Source organism: Myotis myotis, unplaced genomic scaffold (genome assembly GCF_014108235.1).
Source record: "Myotis myotis isolate mMyoMyo1 unplaced genomic scaffold, mMyoMyo1.p scaffold_m19_p_20, whole genome shotgun sequence".
Taxonomy (NCBI): Eukaryota; Metazoa; Chordata; class Mammalia; order Chiroptera; family Vespertilionidae; genus Myotis; species Myotis myotis.
Genome location: NW_023416325.1, coordinates 19,307,701 through 19,329,090, shown reverse-complemented (window position 1 = coordinate 19,329,090; position 21,390 = coordinate 19,307,701). Strand labels below are relative to the sequence as shown.

The 21,390-nt window shown below is 49.5% G+C and overlaps 1 protein-coding gene across 4 annotated transcripts in view; it reads right to left on the bottom strand.

Moving 5' to 3' along the window:
* Nucleotides 1-21,390, bottom strand: part of RNFT2 (ring finger protein, transmembrane 2) — a 49,519-nt gene that overhangs the window by 11,346 nt on the left and 16,783 nt on the right. The gene's annotated exons all lie outside the window — the stretch shown is intronic.

Sequence of the window (21,390 nt, the reverse complement as noted above, 5' to 3'; positions counted from 1 at the left end):
TTGACCCTAAGAATAATTACAGATGTGTGCTGCGATGTGCCAGTAGGAATGGTCAGTGTAGCATTCTTTGTAACAGTACAAACCCAAACCAGTTACACTCTAAATGAGGGTCTGATTAGAGCAGAGAGCTACGATGCAAAGCCAGCAGCCATTCAAATATTACCCTGAAAAACAGGTCCTTCACAGTGAAGAAACCCAGCACACAGCACATTCACCAAGTGATCAAGGTTAACGCCCCCAGTAATAAATCAAATGGACAACCTAAACCCCCTGACAGGATGCACTGGGAAGGAAACAGCATCACTTCTGATAAAAAACAAATTCAGGCCCTAACCGGTTTGGCTCAGTGGATAGAGCATCAGCCTGCAGACTCAAGGGTCCCAGGTTTGATTCCGGTCAAGGGCATGTACCTTGGTTGCGGGCACATCCCCAGCGGGGAGTGTGCAGGAGGCAGCTGATCGATGTTTCTCTCTCATCGATGTTTCTAGCTCTCTATCCCTCTCCCTTCCTCTCTGTAAAAAAATCAGTAAAATATATTTGAAAAAACAAACAAAAAAACAAACAAACAAAAAAACAAATTCAGAACCTCAATAGAATCATGAGGAAACAAGAGACAAATCCAAATTGAGGGACGTTCTGCAGAGTAACTGTCCAGCCTCTTCAAAAGTGTCAAGGTCACAAAAGACAAAGAAAAGACCAAGGAACTGGCAGATCGAAGAGGATTAAGGAGACAAAAATAAGTGCAACATGGGATCTTGGATTTGATCCTGGAGTTAGGAAAACGCGTGAGACAGTTGGTAAAATCTGAGTAAGGTCTGCAGTTTAGTTAATAGTAACGGTACCCGTGTAAATTTCCGGGTGTTGCTAACTGTAACCTGGTTCTATTACATGTGAATGTTAGGGGAATCTGGGCGAAGGATATAACAACTCTACTATCTTTGCAACTTTCAAGTCTAAAAGTATTTCAAAATAAAAAAGAAGTCATCCTGACCACGAATATCTATTGACTCAGGGAAACGCTCATAGAGTTCTAAGTAGAAAAAGTACGGTATGCAGAAACACTCATTTTCCTTGTGTTTTTCTCCATTTTTTGTTTTGTGCTGAGCATGTGATATATTTAAATGACACGGGGGAGAAAAGGTTATAAAAGCATGTTGTGTATCCAACTAATGGACGGTGTGCAGGGTGTGAACGGGACTTTATGGCCACCCTGTTATATTCTGTCCTGATGGGCTGGGCACTGGACACACGCGGAAGGGGACCCCTTGAGACGGATGTGCCCACTTCTGCAAAGGACCAAGGAAGGACATCTCTGTGACTGTTTGGCTGCCTCCCTATTGCGAGGTCATTTCCTTGGGGGCCTCCTTTCCCCCTCTGGACTCCCACCAGCCCCTGACTCCCAGAAACATCCCCTGAAGGGGATGTGGGTTTCCCCTGGAGCCTGTGGGAGGGTGGTGGTGACCACGGAGCGGAGATGTGGGGCAGGGCCATCATGTCTGACGTGCCAAAGGTGCGATGGATGTTGGAGCAATGGCGCAGCAGCCCAGGGATGCCGAGGGCTGCTCACGCCCCGACAGCAGGCTCCAGGCTCCGCAGAATACCCAGGCTGTGAGCTCTGTTTTCCTGCACCACCAACCTCAGCTGCCCCATGCCCCCCTCAGTGCTCTCAACTACCGCATGTTCCATCTCATCTGGACCAACAGCCCAGTCTCTCCCGACTTCCAACCTTAACTTGCTTGTATCACTTCTCCTTGAACCTCCAAAGAACTCTCCTTTCTTCCTACTTCTCTGCCTTCCATCCATTCATGCGTCCGTCCCTCCCTCCCTCTGTTCCTTCCATTACTGATGATGGGGACTCCAATACATGCCCAGAATTTCAGAGCAGGCTCAGGTACCAGCATCTTGGCCCTCCTGTCAGTGACTTCTCTATGTAGACCCAGCTCTTCCTCTGCAGATGGCATACTGGTCCCCTGTTCTTTGCCAAGCTAACACCTGTTCCTCTTTTGGGTCTCAGCCATGAGGAGCCTTTCCCAACTCCTTAATTAAATTAGGTGCTCTGATTACACCCTTAAATCACTCCTTTAGAGTGCTTTTCACAATATTTAAAAATTGATTTTCCTATCTGTCTTTCCCACTGGACCATGAGCCCCAAAATGGTCAAGATAACCTGGCTCCTAGTTGTATCCCCGACATCTAACACATAGTAGGTAGCTGGGGACCTCTGAAGCTGAAGATCCTACCCTCATTACTCGCATCAACCTCCTAGAGCAGTGGTTCTCCACCTTCCTAATGCCGCGACCCTGTAATACAGTTCCTCATGTTGTGGTGACCCCCAACCATAACATTAATTTCGTTGCTACTTCATAACTGTAATTTTGCTACTGTTATGAATCGTCATGTAAATATCTGATATGAACGATGTATTTTCATTGTTACACATTGAACATAATTAAAGCACAGTGATTAGTCACAAAAACAATATGTAATTATATATGTGTTTTCCGATGGTCTTAGGCGACCCCTGTGAAAGGGTCATTCGACCCCCAAAGGGGTCGCGACCCACAGGCTGGCGACCCACAGGTTGAGAACCGCTGTCCTAGAGTTTGCTAATGAAGAAGGAGAATTGGAACATCAAAGAGAGAATGTCTTTTTATAAGCCAGCAGCAATGTCACAGAAAGTAAAGGGAGTGACTGCCTGTGTAGCATCATGCTGAAGGTAGCAATTAGCTGCTGGGGGCGGGGGGGGGGGGGGCACTTGGAAAAGGAGATAAAACCACCGGGGAAAACTGGGCATATCCCAGTGAAACCATCTCTCCCTAATTAAGCAGTTTTATAATTCCAGGTTTCTTAAGAATGTTATTTCTGATGACCACCAAATGGAATGTGTGGTCCCCGGGGTGTCAGAGAACAAGGAAAGCAATGCGATTAGGAGCTGCCTGGCCTCCCGGCCACCCATGAAGGGGGAATGGGGCTGGGGCACCCAGAGTTCTCTACACGCTGGGGTTCTGACGAAGGGGGCGGGAGCAGTCAAGGCAGAAGGCAGATTCTATCCTGACTTCCTCACTGCTAGCTTGGGGGGTGGGACAAAAAGTGAACCGGGAAACAAGGAAATAACAGGGGGCTGACTCTGGAAGCGGGTGCTACATGAAAGAGTGTGATGCTGAGAAACAGACAAAATGAACAGTGAAGGAGGTTTTTTTAAAAAAATATATTTTATTGATTTTTCACAGAGAGGAAGGGAGAGAGATAGAAAGCTAGAAACATCTATCAGCTGCCTCCTGCACATCTCCCACTGGGGATGTGCCCGCAACCCAGGTACATGCCCTTGACCGGAATCGAACCTGGGACCTTTCAGTCCGCAGGCCGACGCTCTATCCACTGAGCCAAACCGGTTTCGGCTGAAGGAGGTTTTTTGAGAATGCACCTACATGGGAAAGATGATTTGAAGTATGGGGGTGAGGAGCCAGGGCGGGGAGACATAATCAGATCGTTGTTAGCCAAGTGAATGGATAAAGACTGGAAAGACAGGAAGGGAATATTATTTCCGCATCAAGATTAACAATGAATATTTACATAGCTTTGCCTGCATCTAGATGCCATTTTAGTCTTTCTGTCTCTCCTCCTTACCCGCATCTCTCAGCTCAGGTTGCCTCTGCTCTGTTTCCTGTCTAAGCTTCATTCTCTCCTGCCATGGGCAGGTGCTCTCCCGGTCACAATCATGATGGTGATGATAACTTAGTGTGCTAGGCACCAGTCTGCGCTCAACACTTTGAGGAAGTGCTATTAATGCTTCCATTTTACAGATGAGCAAACCGAGGCACACAGACGGCAGGTAACCTGTCCCAGGTGACATGGGAGTCAAGCCTCCACCCTTGTAACCAAACGCAGCCATGGAGTTCTATGACTGGTCGGTGGTCGGGCCTGGTCACATGGTCACAGGGGTGGGCGGGGCACCGTGACTGACAGCCTCATCAGAATCACAGGGAGAGGGTGAGGCAGTTCCCCCAAGAAAAGGAGGTCGGAAAGTTTCCTTGAGCCCAAGTATGGAAACAAAGGGAGTTGTCATTGCAAAGCCCTAGGTTGAATGCGCAGGAACTGCCGTCCAGCCCCCCGGGTGCGTTTCCCTCATTTGCTTTTCTCCCACCGCCACAGGGGACGGGGCCACACTTCCAGCTCCGAAATGGAGGGCTGGGCTGGAGCAAGAGGCCGAAAACAAAGACTTGTTTTCCTGGGAAGGCGGCCTGCTGGTCTGTTATGATTGGAGGCTGCGGGGACTGCAGCTGACAGAGCCCTTCAGAACAAAACAGCTGGGCAGCGGCTCTCCAGGGCTGCGCCCATCAGCTGAGGGGTTAGGGCCAATCGCGGTCTCCAAGTTGGGAAGGCTGGGGGTGGGGAGCTGGATAAAGGACTTCACAGCGGTGTGGCCAGGAGTAGTGGGAGGAAGCGTCCAGGGGTCTGGAAATAGAAGGCTGGAGGAATTCAGGCAGGGAGGGAAAGAGAGAGACACAAGAAAGGGAAAAAGGAAATGTAGGCAGAAGAGAGGAGAGAGATGACAGAGGTAAAAGCCAGAAGAAAAAGAGCACCCAGGAGTGAGAAACCTGGCAAAGAGGGGGACCAGGAGGGGAGAAAAGAAGAAAGTCATCTCTTTATGGTCACTCACCAGGGCCAGGGATTGCATATCAAATGCGCCCCTGCTGGGGTAGTTGTGATCATTCCCATATTTCAGATGAGAAAGCTCAACAGACGCATGGGAGAGAGGAATGGAGTGTGGGAGACGCAGGGAAAGAGAACTAGGGCGGGCTCACAGTTCGCTCATGAAAGCTCTCTGTGTAACACCTGCATGCTGCCCCAGCTCCGACTGCCCTAGGAGACGGACAATGTTATGAGCTCCAGTTTACGGGCGAGAATAAGAGGCTCACAGAGGCAAGGCAGGTGGTACAGGACGTAAGTCCAGACTGACTTCCCATCTCGTGCTTCCAGCCACCGCGGCAGATAAAGGGAGACCAGGAGATTAAGTGAGATGTGGGGAGAAAGAAAGTCAAGGTACGGGTGTGTGTTCGGGGAGAGAACTGAGGAGAGGTGAGAAAATTCAGAATAATGGGTACTCTTGGCAGAGGTACTGACCAGAGTGGTACTGACCTTCTAGATATTAGAATGTTCTATATCTGCACTGCCCAATACAACAGTCATTCATCACATGGCTATTGAACACTTGAAATGCGACTAAATTCCAATCGAGATGTACTAAAAGTATAAAATACACAGGGAATTTCAAAGTCTTAGAAAAACAATAACAAAAAGGTAAAATATCTCATTGAAATGCTTAATCTTGATTACATGCTGAAATGATAATACTTTGGACATACTGGGATAAAGAAAACATATTCTTAAAATTAATGCCACCTGTTCCCTTTTACTTGTTTAATGTGGCTACTACAACATTTTAAACTGCCTATGTGGCTGGCATTATATTTTATTGGAGGACACGCATATCTTGGAACATATGGACATACATTGGTAAATATTCATCGATCTTATATATTTATAATTAGAACACTGCAATGTATACCTCAATATAAAAAAAAAAAAAAAAGGGAAAAAGAAGAGCGAGCCAGGAAGGATAGCGGCTGACAGTACAGCAGGTGGGGGGCGGGGCAGGCGGGGGCGGGGCCAGAGGCAGGCGGCCGCTTGTTACCTGGCAACGGGCGCTGCCGGTGACGTCACCGATAGGCGGGGGCCATTAATCTCCCTTCGGGAGGTGCGGGCGGGCCGGGCTGCCTACCTCCTCCTCCCCCGGGCCTGGATGAGATCACCGTGGCGGGCGGCCGGCTGTCCCCGCGCTCCCAACAAATCGACTCCTCGGCGAGCGCCGGCATCTCATGATCTCATGGCCCCGCGGGACGGCGCCTGCCGATGAGGTCACAGTCCCGTTCCCCCGGCCGCTCGGTCTGCGGGCTGCGGGCGGCCAGCTCCGGGCCAGGGCCTCCGGGAGACCCCCGCGCTGATACCCAGCATAGATCCCGCGCGGCCCTTCGGCCTCCACGGACAAAGGAAGCCGCTGATTGTAAATGGCAAAGCTGCCTTTTCCATTCTTTGGACCCATCTTCATTCACCCTCTTATTTGAACATTTCCCCCCTAAGGCCACGTGTCCAGCGGAGAGTGACCGCATCAGTCACACGAGGTGACTTGCCTGCGTGATTTCACAGGCGGCGAAGGCAGTTCTATTCTCAGCTGTCTTCCAGACTAGGGAACTGAGGCTCAGGGACCTGCCCAGGCTCCCCAGGTAGGAAAGAATGGAGCAAGGACTTGAATCCAGAGGGTGTGAACTGGCCCTTTGACCCCTTTCTTCGGTGCCCCCCCCCCCCCCACACACACCTTTGCACCTTTCTCCCAGTCTCTCCCTCTTCTGATGGGCACAGTGGGAGTGGCCCATGCTTGTTGGGTACCCATGATACGCTGAGCAATTTACATGAAAAGTTACTGTTCCACATGACAAACCCACGGGAGAGGTAAGACATGGATTCGTTTGCAGGAGGTGTAGAGAGGTGAGATGATTTGCTGGGATTTGATTGTACAGCACAGCCTTTCTATTACTCTACACCCCCTTCTCCAGAAAACTATGAAGGCTTCCGGTTAGCAGCAGACAATATACCCTGTCTCCCCTCTCCCTCCCTTAGGGTCAGCCATCAACAGCCGTCAAAGAGGGCCGGGGAGACCCTCTTAGAGGGCTTCACAGCCCACTTGCCAGCAGCAGGTTCTCCATCACTTACTAACTGCTCATTAACTCAGCTCCTCCAGCCGCACGCACGCACGTCCAGGGCCGACAGGGAGGGAGGGAAATGACATTACTGAGCGGCTGAGATGAGCCAGGCACTGAGTCAGGGCCTATTACCAAGGGCAAAGGGGGTCATTTCCAGCTCCTTTTCGCGGATGAGAAACCTGAATTTATTTTAACCAAAGTCAGGTGGCAAGGAAGTCCAAGTGTCAACTCAGATATTTCCACAGAGAAAGCCGTTCCCATCGCCTTGAATGAGTCAGTCCTCCATGAACTGGTTTACTTCCTTGCCTGGTGCTTATCACAATTTGAAGCGGTATGTATGTTTATTTATTTAATGTGATCTACCCAAAGCATGGAAGCAGGGACCCTGTCCGTTTCATTCACCACTGCATCCCACACCTACGCAGTGCTGGTCACATACAGAAGACAAGGAAATATTTTTGGAGTGAATGCAGAGATTTAGTGGCTTAGGCTGGTGGGCAGGGCTGATACTCAAACCCAAGTTTGTTTGAGCATGAAGCTTGGGCTTATTCCATCCATACTTTTCTAGGAAGTCTAAGCCTGTTGGTACCTGTACCTTTTAGTAACATTCCTCTTGTGCTCACTCAGAGCCTACTAATTTTTAAATAAATGTTTTCATAGATTTTAGAGATAGAGGGAGGGAGAGGGAGAGAGAGAGAGAAACATTGATGAGAGAGAATCATTGACCGTCTGCCTCCTGCACACCCCCATGGGGGATTGAGCCTGCAACTCAGGCCTATGCCCTGACCAGGGATTGAACCAGGGGCCTCCTGGTGCGTGGGATGATCCTCAACCAACTGAGCCATACTGGCTGGGCAGAGCCTGTTAATTTTAAGTTTACTGTAGTACTGACCAGCTTAATGTACTGGTTTCCCAACCAGCAGTGTCTCTGCTTGGTAACAGAGGAGAGGGCAGAAGGAGGAACTAGATCACTAGGAAATTAGGCGTGGAAGGGAGGAGGTTATACAAGCTTATGCCCACTCTGGTTTTTAATAACAGCTCAGCAAGGAAGGAAATGTAAAAACTACAAAAAGCAGACTCAAGGAAGATGAGGGAATGGAAACCACGAGAACTCCGTGGTTTCTTAGGAGCAAAGAGAGGAAGGGAGGTGGCTGGAACTCAGACACTATTAATTTTCTACTTTTTAAGCTGGGTATATGAGTATTTGTTAATATAATTTTTTAAATACATCACTTGTGTTTTTTATTTTTGTGTATGTGTGTTTGGTTTTCATCTTCACCCGAGGATATTTTTCCATTGATTTCTAGAGAGAGTGAAAGAGGGAGAGAGAGAGAAACATCGATGTGAGAGAAACACATTGACTGGTTGCCTCCTGCACGAGCCCTGACCAGGGCTGGGGTCAGGGAGGAGTCTGCAACCGGGGTACATGCCCTTGACTGGAATCGAACTTGGGGCCCTTTGGTCTGTAGGTCAACACTTTATCCATTGAGCCAAACCAGCTAGGGCCATCACTTGTTACTAAAAAATAAACACAAGTTGAAAATCTGCTTGCCCACTTTTTTGTGGTGGTTGTTATTAATCCTTGCTTGAGGATATTTTTTCCATTAATTTTTAGAGAGAGTGGAAGGGAGGAGTAGAGACAGACAGAAACATCGATGTGAGAGAGACACATCCATTGGTTGCCTCCCACACATACCTCGACCTAGGCTGGGGATCGAGCCTGCACGTATGCCCTTCACCAGAATCGAACCTGCAACCCTTCAGTCCTCGGGCTGTTGCTCTAACCACTGAGCAACTGGCTAGGGCTGCTTGCCCACTTTTTAAAATTGATTATAACAACTCCATGAGACAGGGGCCAATTAGTACCCCCAATTTGTCAATGAGGCTCAGTTTCAGAGAATTCCATCGAGCCCATGACATGGGCATGTGCCCTGACCAGGAATTGAACCATGATCTCCTGGTTCATAGATTGATGCTCAGCCACGGAACCACCACAGCTGGGCTGGATACTCAAGTTTAAAGACCAGAATTGGTGAAAAACCTGCCATCCTCTCCCTCTCACCCCCAATTTCCTGTAAAGGTCCGCTCTCTGCTCTCCTAGCTTCCATGCCCAGGATCGGGAGGAGACCAGAGAGCATGCCATTAGCTGGGATTGGCCTCTGGTGCTGAGGCCCCAGGGACCAGCCAACAGAGTCCTTGGGGCCAGGCTGGGGCCCCTCAGGAATCACCAGCTGTGAGGAATCTGCCCTCAGCAGCAGTCCGGCGCCAGTTTCAAGAGCCTCGATGCAGAAAAGGGCCCAGGCCACGTGCCCCAGCAACAGGCACATCAGGAGCTTGGTAAACCAACAGGGCCCTGCTCCCCCGGACCCAGGAGAGGCCTAACTATAAGGGGTTGATGATTAAGCCCGAAGTGGCCTGGGACCCTGTTAGCTGCAGGAAGGCGGCCTCCTCCCTCTGTCCCAGTCCCAGGTGAATAGACGTGCTTATCTGTCCCGATGTCAGCTTCAATCTTAGGCACAAATGCTCGGCCACAACCATCCAAACCTGCCTGTCTCCTGAAGCACTGGGGCTTGGGTGGGAGGGAGAGGGGCGGAAGGCGCCTCCTTTCCTCTCGGCCTAGAGCCCGCGACTTGGAGCTAGACAGCAGGGCCCCCACTTACAAGTCTGTCCTTTTCCTGGGAGGGTGGCTTTGCCCAGTACATTAGTATTTGGGCCTCAGTTTCCTCATCTGCGAAGTGGGGAATGTGGTAGGCTGAATAACGACCTCCACATGTCCCATCCTAATCCCGGAACCTGTGGATATGTTACATGGCACATGTTGAATCTTGTGCACATGCATGGGTGCCTGAGACAAGGACTTTGAGCCCTAACCGGTTTGGCTCAGTGGATAGAGCGTTGGCCTGCAGGCCGAAGGGTCCCAGGTTCGATTCCAGTCAAGGGCATGTACCTTGGTTTCGGGCACATCCCCAGTGGGGGGTGTGTGCAGGAGGCAGCTGATCGATGTTTCTCTCTCATCGGTGTTTCTAACTTTCTATCCTTCTCCCTTCCTCTCTGTAAAATATATTTTAAAAAAAACACAACACGACAAGGACTTTGAGATGGGGAGATTATCTTGGATTATGTGGGTGGGGCTAAGGTAATCACAAGAGACCCTGGGCAGAGGGAGGCAGGAGGGTTGGATGAAGGGAGCAGCGGTCGGGACATGTGCTTTTGTGTGTCTCTCTCCCCCACCTCTCTCTCAGTCCCTTGAAGGCAGGAAAGGGCTTGTCCTTACAGCAAAGATTTAGCAGGCACCGAACACCCTGTGCTAGCCTTCTACATCCAGGACCTCATTTGCCTCTCACTGGCCGCCTCCTTGCCACAGGTATTGTTACCTAGAGTTCCACACACAGATGTGGCAATGGAAGCTCGGAGCCGTGAACTCACTTCCCTGAGGACACACAGCGAGTGGCCAAGCCAGATTCAAACCTAGACCAGGGCCGGGCGCATGCAGGTCAGTAGGTCTGACCTTGGCACTTCGGGGCCCCGAAAAGAAGAGCCAGTAGTCTGCCGAGCCTTAATGAGTTCTCAGCCACTGAGCAACGTGGCCTGGTTTTATCGCCGACACCCCATCTGCAACCTCCAGCAGAGTCCTGACCCGTGAGGGTCATGAGAAGGCACAGAAAGAAAAACATCTACAGTAGCCCCCCACCCCACGGACGGGGCATCCGTTCCCAGACCCCCAGCAGATGCCTGGACAGTGGACAGCACCGAACCCTATGTACACGATGCCTTCTCCTAACATATACACGTATGATACAGTTTAATTTAAAAACTAATCACAGTAAGAAACTTCACAACAACAATAAGATAGAAGCATTATCCTAATACACTGTAATAAAAGTGATGTGACTGTGGTCTCTGTCTGCATCTGGTAACCAAGGCAACTACTAAGTGTCTACAACATGGACACGCTGGACGGGGACGATTCACGCCCCAGCTGGCCAGAGCAGGATGGCTAAAGATTTCATCATGCTACTCAGAACGGCACACAATTTAAAACTTATGAATGGCTTATTTCTGGAATTTTCCATTTAACATTTTTGGACCACACCAACTGCGGGTAACTGAACGGCGCAAAGGGAAACGGTGGATAAGGGGGGCTACTGTATGCACCTCCATCTGCACTGTCTGGATTTACTTTTTAGCTCACCTCAAATCTCCCCGACAACCCTGAGAGGTCGACAACATTACCGCTTTTACAGACGAGGAAACCAAGGCACAGAGCGGGGAGGTGACTGGCCAGAGACAATCCGGATGGAAAGAGCAGAACGAGGGTTCAAACTGGGATGCGCCTGCCTCCAGAGCCCACACTCTTTCTAATCAACTCTGGAACCCTGATGGACAAGCTGAAAGTTTGGAAATGTAAGCGGTGGGCTCCCTGGGACCAAATCTCAGTCCCAAGGCCCTTCCTTCCCCCCAGGGACAGGGGAACACCTGGGGGAAAGATGAGAAAGGACAGCCCCTCCCACAGCAGTGAAAGAGAACTGCAGAGTGGCCGCCCCAGCACAACTCCAGCCCCCACTCGGGGAGAGGGCCGCCTCCGAGGCCGCCTCAGGGAGCCTGGCTGCCTCCCTCGTCATTCAGCTGGAGAAAAGCAAAATAATCACTGCTCAGCTGGCTAATGACTCCCCACAGCGCCCAGAGTAGGGGTGGCCACCGCGTCCCCCCCAGTGTGGTGGGAACGGTCCGGCTGGGTGGGTCTGAGAGCCAGGAGCTGGGGTCTGCCTGCCTTGGCCCGTATGCAAATTCACACCAATCACCTGTTCATCTGAGAATAACCACACACCTACCAGGTGCCACGGTGCCTAAGCATGAGCATGGCAGACGTCACCCTTGGAGGTGTTCACCAGTTGTCTGGAAAAACGCACACGTCGAACTGCTTCCCACTTCTGTGCTCTGGTCGCGACTGTCCCCTCTCCCTGGCATGCCCGTTTGGCTTCGTTTTGCCTGACTAACTCCCACCCATCCTTTAAAACTCAGTCTTGAGGTTGCCCTATCTAGGAAGACTTTGTACGGAGGAGGCGCGGCCAGGCTCCTTCTCTGTTCTCCAAGAGGGCCCTGGAGTGCCTGCTTCTCTACTGCAGCCCCACTGGACTTGAGCTCTGAGCTGGAAAGCCCTGGGTCTGGGTAGCTCCCATGCCTGGCAGGATGCCTGGCACTCTACTGTTGCCCAATAAATATTTGTAGAATGAACACATGACTGGATTAAATCATGAGACCTGAAACCGGTAACTTTGGGGCTTGACTCTTTATCTGCAGACTAGGAAGGTCTTGTTGGGTCTAACAGTCTATGTACAAGAGGGCAGGGGTGTAGCCTCGCCTCTGAGGGAGGGAGAGGCCTCTAGAACAGTGGTTCTCAACCTTGGCTGCATATTAGAATCACCGGGGAATCTTTTTAAAATCCTGATTTCTGGGCCTCATCCTCCGGAAATTCTGTTTCTTTGTTACTAATGTTGTGGCCCCACCCCATCACAAAGAAACAGAATTTCCGGAGGATGAGGCCCAGAAATCAGGATTTTAAAAACATTCCCAGGTGATTCTAATGTGCAGCCAAGGTTGAGAACCACTGCTCTAGACTGTCTAAAGTGGGCATTAATTACCATGGTTCGGCCCCTGTCAAAGCCAGGCCAAAGCCTTGTGAATTTCTCCAGCCTCTGCTCAGGGGGCCGGTGTACACATTCAAGTTCTCTTGACCTGCAGGAAACTTAGACTGACTCTGGCCCCCCTGAGCCCAAAGTGGACTTTGGAAGAACGCTGGCCTATCTCAGGCGTCCAAGGCACTCTGGACCGCCAGGCACATCACAGCCCGAGTGGGAGACCTGTCCTCTTGTTGGAGCTTCTCCAGCTTTCACATGCACTTGAACTTGGTTAAAATGCAGACTGACCCGGGATGCTGCTCCCAGGTGCTGAATGAATGAATGAATGAATGCTCTCAACCTCTGTGCTCCTGGGAGAGGTTCCAGGTGCCTTCCCAGGATTATCAATGATGGGCAGGGAAGTAGGGGCACCGAGATCAGCCATGGATCCCTGGGCCTGGTGGGTCCTGGTCCTTCGTATCCATTTATTCCCAGAGAAGGGCGGGCCTTGGGATGGGCGGCCACCCTAAGAGGGGTGGAGGGGGGCGGGCAGCTCTCTCCACTGTGACCATCTGAGCTGGTGAAAGGTATCATCTTTCAACCTGGAAAGTGATTTGCAAAGGCCCAGTGCTGGGGAGAGGGGGGTGGCCGGAGAGTTTAAATAGCAGCTGTGTTCCTAATTTCCCCAGGAGGAGGCCTGGCTGCCCCTCCTCCGTGCTGAGTGTTTGCCATTAAAAACAAACAGTATCATTTGGTTCAATATAAAATGAATTAAAGGAAATTAAACTGAGGGGGCCATGTGGCAGACCTTGTCTCCCATTGTCTGAAGCCGTTTTTCATCTTCCCCAGTGGGGAGCAACAGCTTGGGGGGTGTGGAACTGAGCAGAACTCGATAAATAAATAAATAAATACTGTAAAGTCTCCCCGACCCCCAACCAGGCGGAAGCTGGGGTTTGGGAAATCCCAGGTGCCCGCTCAGGCCCTCTCCCTTCTGTATCCCTTGGAGGCAGAATGTAGCCTTTGAGAGTCTCCCAGGGAACGCAGTGAAGGGAAAAACAAAACAAAACAAAACTAGATCAACAACATAAAATGATGTATGTACAGCCCTGCGACAGACAGGGGCAGAGTAGGGAAGATTCTGGACCGCAGGGCCTGGGAGGTGAGGGCGTGTGGCGCCTGGGTTGGTGAGGGGTGACTCTGACGGCCCCTTAGCCACACAGGGAGTAGTGCTGCTGCCATCTGAGCTGGGGTAACCGAGTGAGAAGGGCAGGGGTGGTGAAAGATGGGCAGATAGGACTGCATAGCAGTCCAGAGTGGGGGTTCTGGGACTAGACTGCTGGAGTTCAAATCCCAGCCCGGCCACTTACCTGCTGTGTGTCCTTGGCAAGTCACTTACCCTCTCTGTGCCTCATCTGCAAACTGAGGACAATGAGAATATCTACCTCATAGGGCTCGTGTGAGGATTAAATTAGTTCACGTCAATGAAGCACTTAGAATGGTGCCAGGCACATTAGCTATTTGTTATTATTCTATTACCAGTGGCCCATTGCACGAATTCATGCACATTGAAAGGAAATTAATTAGAAGAAATGTTTTAACATTGCTATTCACCCTTTCTCTATAATAGAAGCGTCAACCAAATTCACAATTGACAATGACAGATGGAAACACACACGTGCAATTGGTACCAGTGAGAGCACACATGCACAAATCAACTATGCCTTTTATATATATAGAATAAACTTGCTTAATTAAACCTGCTTTCTGATTTAGCTAAACTTTTTCCAGCCCAGTCAAACACCCCAACTTCTCTTCCAGGTAATTGTCAGCAGCACAGCAGTAAATATCAACATGAAGCAGATTATTATTATAGATCATGTAGGGAGAACAAAGGGTAAAATATGTAACTGCAGCAGTGTTTGACTATATTCTGCGCAGTAAGAAAACCTGAAGTCATTTTCAAGGTCCACCATTTCTTACTTCTTTTTAGTTGGGTCAAGTTTCTAATCTTTCTAAATCTCCATTTTCCAGCTAATGAAAAGAAAATAGGATTCCACCTAGTCTCCTATCTACCTACTCCAGGACTTCTGTGAGGATCAAATGAGATGAGGCATGGGAATATGCTTCACAGACATTTGGTTAAAGTGTAAAATGCTTCTACCTGGCTATAAAGCAAGTCGTGTTCTTGGGCTGAAGAAACTCCAAGGAGGCTAGTTGCTAGGGAGAGGAAGCCAGGCGTTGCTATGTGATATCATTACCTGGCACCCACAGCCAACGTTTCCTGGGTTGGCTGGGCTGTGGGCCGCATTTTGTGCCATGAGGTCTCAGCATCGTTGGCTGCGATTTGGTGGGGTGTCACTCCGGGGTGGTGGCGGGGCCTGTATCCCACTTGGGGGAAGCCAAGTGTTGCTTTGTGGGCACCAAGTCAATGGTGCCATTTCTCTGTAAATGGCCAGTGCGCATCACGGCAGCTCCTGCAATGACCGTCTGCCCCCTGGTGGTCAGTGCATGTCATAGCTACTGGCCGGATGAACACTTAGCACACAGGCCTTTTATATATATAGATATTATCGTAGAATATTTTTTATATTATTATCATGGGTCCCTCGGCATCTGGAAGACCTAGCTTAAGTCAGAGCTCTGGCAGAGACTTGCTGCATGACCCTGGGGGAGTGAACGAACCTTCCTGGGCCTCCAGTCCCTCATCTACAAATTGTCCTGGGATAGAGACTCTTGGTGCTTCCTAATGTCCATTCTTCCCTTCCTCCTCCAAAAGAAGCATCCTGATTTTTGCTCAGGTCCACTGGCACCCAGCTATAAGAGGCTGCTCCCCACCTCTTCACGCAGCAACTGTGACCAAGTGGTGGCCAATGAGATGTAAGTGAAAGTGATGGGAAGTCACGTGCCAAGGGAGAGGAGCACTTATAACAGCTGATGCAAAAGTCCTCAGTGAAATCACAGCACAGAATCCAGAAGCATATCAAAGGATAATACATCATGATCAAGTGGGGTTTGTTCCAAGAATGCAAAGCTTAATAGAAAATCTAATAATCCAGTTCTTCCTATGAACAGCTCTAAGGAGGAAAAAAAATCAAATGATTTTTGATCAAATTCAACAACTAGTTAATGACAGTTTCTTTTAAAAATGTCATTAAATTGGACTAAATGAATATTTCCTTGGTTTAGACCAGTGGTTGGCAAACTGCGGCTTGGCAAACTGCGGCTCACGAGCCACATGCGGCTCTTTGGCCCCTTGAGTGTGGCTCTTCCACAAAGTACTGACTTCTGCGCACGGGCCACAAAGTTTCAATCGCACTGTATGTGCGCGCCCGCATGTGGTATTTTGTGGTATTTTGTGGAAGAGCCACACTCAAGGGGCCAAAGAGCCGCATGTGGCTCGCGAGCCGCAGTTTGCTGACCACGGGCCTAGACCCCCAAATCGGCATCTTGTTTAATGGGGGATTGTGATGGTTAGTTTCTATGTTTCAGTTTACGCTGTGGTATCCAGTTTTGCAATCCAGGTGTTGCTTAGAAGTTATGTTGTGAATGTGATTAATTTCTATAATCTATTGACTTTAAAGAGATTACCCTTGATAATCTGGGTGAGCTTCATCCAATCCATGAGAGGCCACAGAGCTCTGCAGATGCCAGAACGGTCCATTTTCTCTACAAGAACTGAAGTTAAGGCTTAGGCTTCATCTTACACTCTGACACTGATTAGTAGAGGCTGCCTGGATTGCTGCATTGAGAGAGGTGAATTTGGGGGAAGCAGGGCCATGATAGATTAGTGATGCCTGACATGGGCACAGGCTGATAAATGGCAGCTCCTAGACCAGTGGTTCTCAATCTTGGCTGCACATTAGAATCACCTGGGAATCTTTTTAAAATCCTGATTTCTGGGCCTCATCCTCGGGAACTTCTGCTTCTTTGTTACCAATGTTGTGGCCCCACCCCATCACAAAGAAACAGAATTTCCGGAGGATGAGGCCCAGAAATCAGGATTTTAAAAACACTCCCAGGTGATTCTAATGTGCAGCCGAGGTTGAGAACCACTGTCCTAGACTGTTTGCCATTTCAGACTTCAGCACTTCTCTAGGGATTAGTTAATATCACCTGGCTACAAACTTCAAACAAAAAACTACAAACAGAAAACAAAACAAAAAAATGCTAGGGATGAATGTGGTCATAAGAGGCCTTGCGGCTGCCTTGTTGCCTTAGGGCAGGGGTGGGGAACCTTTTTTCTGCCAAGGGCAATTCATTTGGACAGATAAGATTATTCATGAGCCACGAAAAATTATCAACTTAAAAATTAGCCTACATTTGGTCAAACATTTATTAACTTACCCCTAATGCCTTGGCAGGGCCAGACCACATGATTTCCCTGGCCTTCTATGGCCCGCGGGACAGATGCTCCCCATACCTGCCTTAAGGAGGTAAGGTAACATCTAAGCTGAGCGCTCCCAAGAGGGAGGTCACTTGCCCAAGGTCACACAGGAAAGAAGTCCAGGAGCCAGGATTCGAACCTAGTTTTGCTGACTCAAGGTGAGTGTTCTTTCCACTCTGCTGTGTGTCTCCATTTACTAGTGATCCACCTGAAAGTTCTTAGAGAAGTGCCTGCTTTTATTGTTCTCTGCCTGAGAAATGCACAGAATGACAGATGCCTGCTACCCACACTCTGGGAGGTTGAAACAACCTTGCCCTGAGAATGTTCTAGAACAGTGCTGTCCAATGGCATGTTCTATGATGATGTTAATGTTCTCTCTCTGTGTTGCCCGGCATGGTAGCCACTAGCCATGTGTGGCTGTTGAGCATGTGAAATGTGGCTGATATAACTGAGGAACGGAATTTGTTTTTTTGTTAATCCTCACCTGAGGATATTTTTCCATTGTTCTTTTAGAGAGAGTGGAAGAGAGAGGGAAACATAGAGAGAAACAATCAATGTGAACATAGAGAGAAACATCGATTGGTGGCCTCCAGCATGCACCCCGACCAGGGCCAGGAGCCAACAACCAAGGTACATGCCCTTGACTGGAATCGAACCCAAGACCCTTTGGTTCACAGGCTGATGCTCTATCCACTGGGCCAAACCAGCTAGGGCCTGAGGAACTGAATTTTTAATTTAATTAAAATTAGATTTAAACAGCCACAGGTGACTGGTGGCTGTTGGACTGAACAGTGCAGCTCTAGAACCCTGGTCCAAGAGTAATTTTAATAAAAGAAGGAGCAATGTGGACAAGTTAAATTTTTAATTACTGCTACCATTTAGAGTAGGAGTTGGAGTATATGATGCTGGGCCAAGAGATTTGCCTTCTTAACTAGGTTTGGGTTAGGTTAATATAAAAACGAGCTTTACTTGCAAAGAATAAAGGGAGACGAGGAAGGTTAGAGTGGCATCTTACTCATTTTTACACTCGCAGGGTCTAGCATTGGCCCCTGTAAGCAAACAGGTCCTCAGTAACATCAGTGGCATTGGTGAGCGAGAGGAGGCCAAGGAGAACTCTACATGGTGGGAAGCAGCAGGCCTGGTTTTAACCCCCTGATCCCTTAACTCGAGGCTCTCCATTCAGCCCATCATAACTGTTGTGCATTTCCTGGGAGTCAAGACAGACCTAAAGGCCCTTATTCTCAGGAGGCCACATCCTAGCTGGGAGAGAGAACAAACACAGAACGATCTGATCATTTCAGATACTGGTACGTGCTAATAAATCCAATGGCGGTGTGATAATGCAGGCTGGCAACCACCACTTTCCACAGGGTGGCCCGGGAGGGGTCAGGGTCTCAGGGGAAATGGCATTGGAACAAGGCTTGACTGATGGGCAGGAGATGCCCATGGAGCACAGGGAAGACTTCCCCAGACAGAGGGAGCAGGAAGTGCAAAGGGCCTGAGAAGGAAGGCGCTGGGTGCACTGAGTGAGCCAGGGAGAGAGTCATGGGTTGATGAGGTCGGGGAAGTGGGTAGGAGCCAGATCAGGCAGGGCCAAGACGTATGGGTTATATAAGTTACCTGGATTTATAATGACAAGTGGCTGCTCTAGACCCCTAGCCAGTGTGATGGTTTGGGGCTGAAGTTGAAGATGAGCGGTCTTCACCCCCCACCCCCATTTTGGCCGGCCAATGGCCACGGCTCTCCTGGGAGGCCCAGGTGTGAGAGGACTCGGTGTCCCAAGGCATGTGGGAATTGGGGGCTCGCTCAGCCTCACGCACCAGGGACCCTGGGACCATCAAGCAAACCCAAATACCAGAAGCCCTTCCAGTCTGATAATTATATTAAAAACCAACCCACCCTCTCAGCGGACGGCGTGGAGGCGCGGCAAAGAGCATCTGTGCTGTGAGCCATTAGGCGTCCCTGACAGATGTGTTCTTCTCCCCCTCCCCCCCCAGCTGCCAATGAAGACCCGTCCTTTTCTTCTGTCCAGACAAGGATGGATGAGGATTCGGGAGAGCACTCAGACAGGCAAGGAGAGGCTGTGAACCTTTTCCAAGCCTGCAATTTATCTTGAGAAGACTATTCACATCACTCTCTACAGCCTGGATTATGCTCTGACCTGGCACATTAATCTCGCCGAATAAAATAATAATAATCAGAAAAAGGGAGCTGGACGGTTGCCAAGGGGACATTAATAACTGTCGCCTACACCTCGGTGGAGCAGGGAAAAGGTATCGGGCCCCAGCCCCGCCCCTCACCCCCAGAGGTGTCCATTCGAAGGAGAAGGAAGTGAGGTAGCCACGGCGTGAACTTGAGGACATTTTATACAGATGGTGCAGGGGGATGCCACTCCACGGTCAGCGCTGCGGAACTTCCCTAACAAACCCAGGGAACTGAGATGGGAGGGGTGCTGCCTAGCGACCCAGAGCAGGGGGTCTGGAGTCGGACGCCCGAGTTCAAATCCTCGCCTGGCCACTTGCAAGCGGTGTGGCCTTGGGCTGCTCTCTTAATCCCACTTGTTGTCTCCTCTGAGAAATGGGGGTAAAAACAGCGCTTGCCAGGAGTGCGAAAGGGCGCAGCTGCTGTGGAAAGTGGACGGGTGGTTCCTCAAAAAAATAAAACCCCGCATTTCCACAACCCAGAAAAGTCGTGTTCCAACAGATACTTGTCCAGAAATGTTCAAAGCGGCATTATTCACCACAGCCCCAAAATGGAAACAACGTCAATGCTGATTGAGAGAGGAATGAATGAACAAGTGGCGGTCTAGCCACATAATGGAATATTATTCACCCCCAAAAGCAATGGCACAGGCTACGATGCGAGTGAACCTTGAAAGCATGATGCTAAGGGGAGGAAGGCAGATACAGAAGATCGTATAATATCTGATTCCATTTATAGGAAATGTCCAGAGCAGGTATAGTCCATAGAGACAGGAAGGAGACTGAGGGTTTCCGGGGGTTGTGGGGAGGGCGAGTGACTGCTAATGGGTGCAGGGTTTCCTTTTGGGGTGATGAAAAAGTCTTGGAACCAGGCAGTGGTGGTGGCTCCACGACACTGAGAGTTCAGTGACTGCCACTGCACGGTACACTTTAAAATGATTACTGGTACATTTTATGAGAATTTTGCCTCCATAAAGAAACCCACAACATGGCAGCACTTGCCTTGTGAGATAGATGTCAGGAGGAAATGAGTTCGAGCCTTCCTGGCCCATACACAGGGCTGACTCCACGTTAGCGGCTCCCAATGCTCTCAGTATCGTTCCTGTGAGGTTTGCAATCTTTGGCAAGTTATTTAACTCAGTTTCTGCCCTCTCAAAAGTGATATTCACAGCATCTTCTCTCCCAGGTGTGTTAAGATTAAACAACAAATTCCACGAGTACATGGGTTTTTGTCTACCTGGTTTGCTGATGCATACCCAGCTCCCAGAACACTGCCTGGCACATAGATGGCATCCAGCAAATCGTTCTCAAACAAATGGCATCGCCTAACGCTGCCGGGCTCCTGGTAATTGTTCAGCAATGTTTAGCTGTCTTTATTATTATTAGTTTGGCTGCCAGATTTCTTTGGTCCTTTCTAGCACAGAGAAGTTAGTACTACTTTGCCTTGTGGATTTCTGCATCTTTGTGACAGAGGCGTTTGAACACCTACCAAACACAAGAGTTTTGAGCTGAGCTGAGAGTAGATATAAGCTTTCCCTGCTGCTACAAGAGGAGATGGTAAGAGTTAGTGTAGCTGACTAGATGATCAATGCATCCATCCATCCCTCCATCCATCCATCCAAATATCCATCCATCCAAATATCCATCCATCCATCCAAATATCCATCCATCCAAATATCCATCCATCCATCCATCCATCCATCCATCCATCCATCCATCCATCCATTCAATCACTTGCCCACCCATCTATCTTATCCACCAACCTTCCTATTCAGCACCTACTTCATCCATCCACCCACCCAACTATAATGCATACATACAATGAACACTTGTGAGTACATACCAGATACTGGTGATCCATCAACAAACGAGCTAGATGCATTCATTTCCTGCTGTCACAGAGGTTACACTCAAGCAGAGAAGGCAGACAACTAAACAAGCAATTACAGTCAGGGTGGTGAGTGCCGGGATAGGGGGAGGATAGGGTGCTGAGTGTCCTCAGCAGGGGCACCATCCCTAGCCTGAAGGTAAGATTCCTAAGAGGCTGTGATCTGTAGGAGCAGGAGTTAGTCAAGACACGTGTAAGGAAAAGGGTCTTTAAGGCAGAAGGGTCAGAGGTGTAATGGGCAGGAGACAAGGCAGCACGCAGCCCACTATGGAAGCTGTACGGAGTGTGGTTTCCCTATACACCTGGCCAATGGGTTTGGTCAGATGTCACTCAAGATGGACGGCCGATTGTAAACCTGCTTTTCCACCAACCGAATTCGAAGCTTTATGAAGTTGAAAAGATGGCATGAAAAGCAGGAGTCTTCAGAGATTGTTGAGTCCATTTGCCTCTGCTTGGCATCTTCTTGCAGAGGCATTGGCAATAATTATATCCTAAAGGTGCTGCTTTGTGCTAGCCTTGCTCAGTCCTCTGAATTATG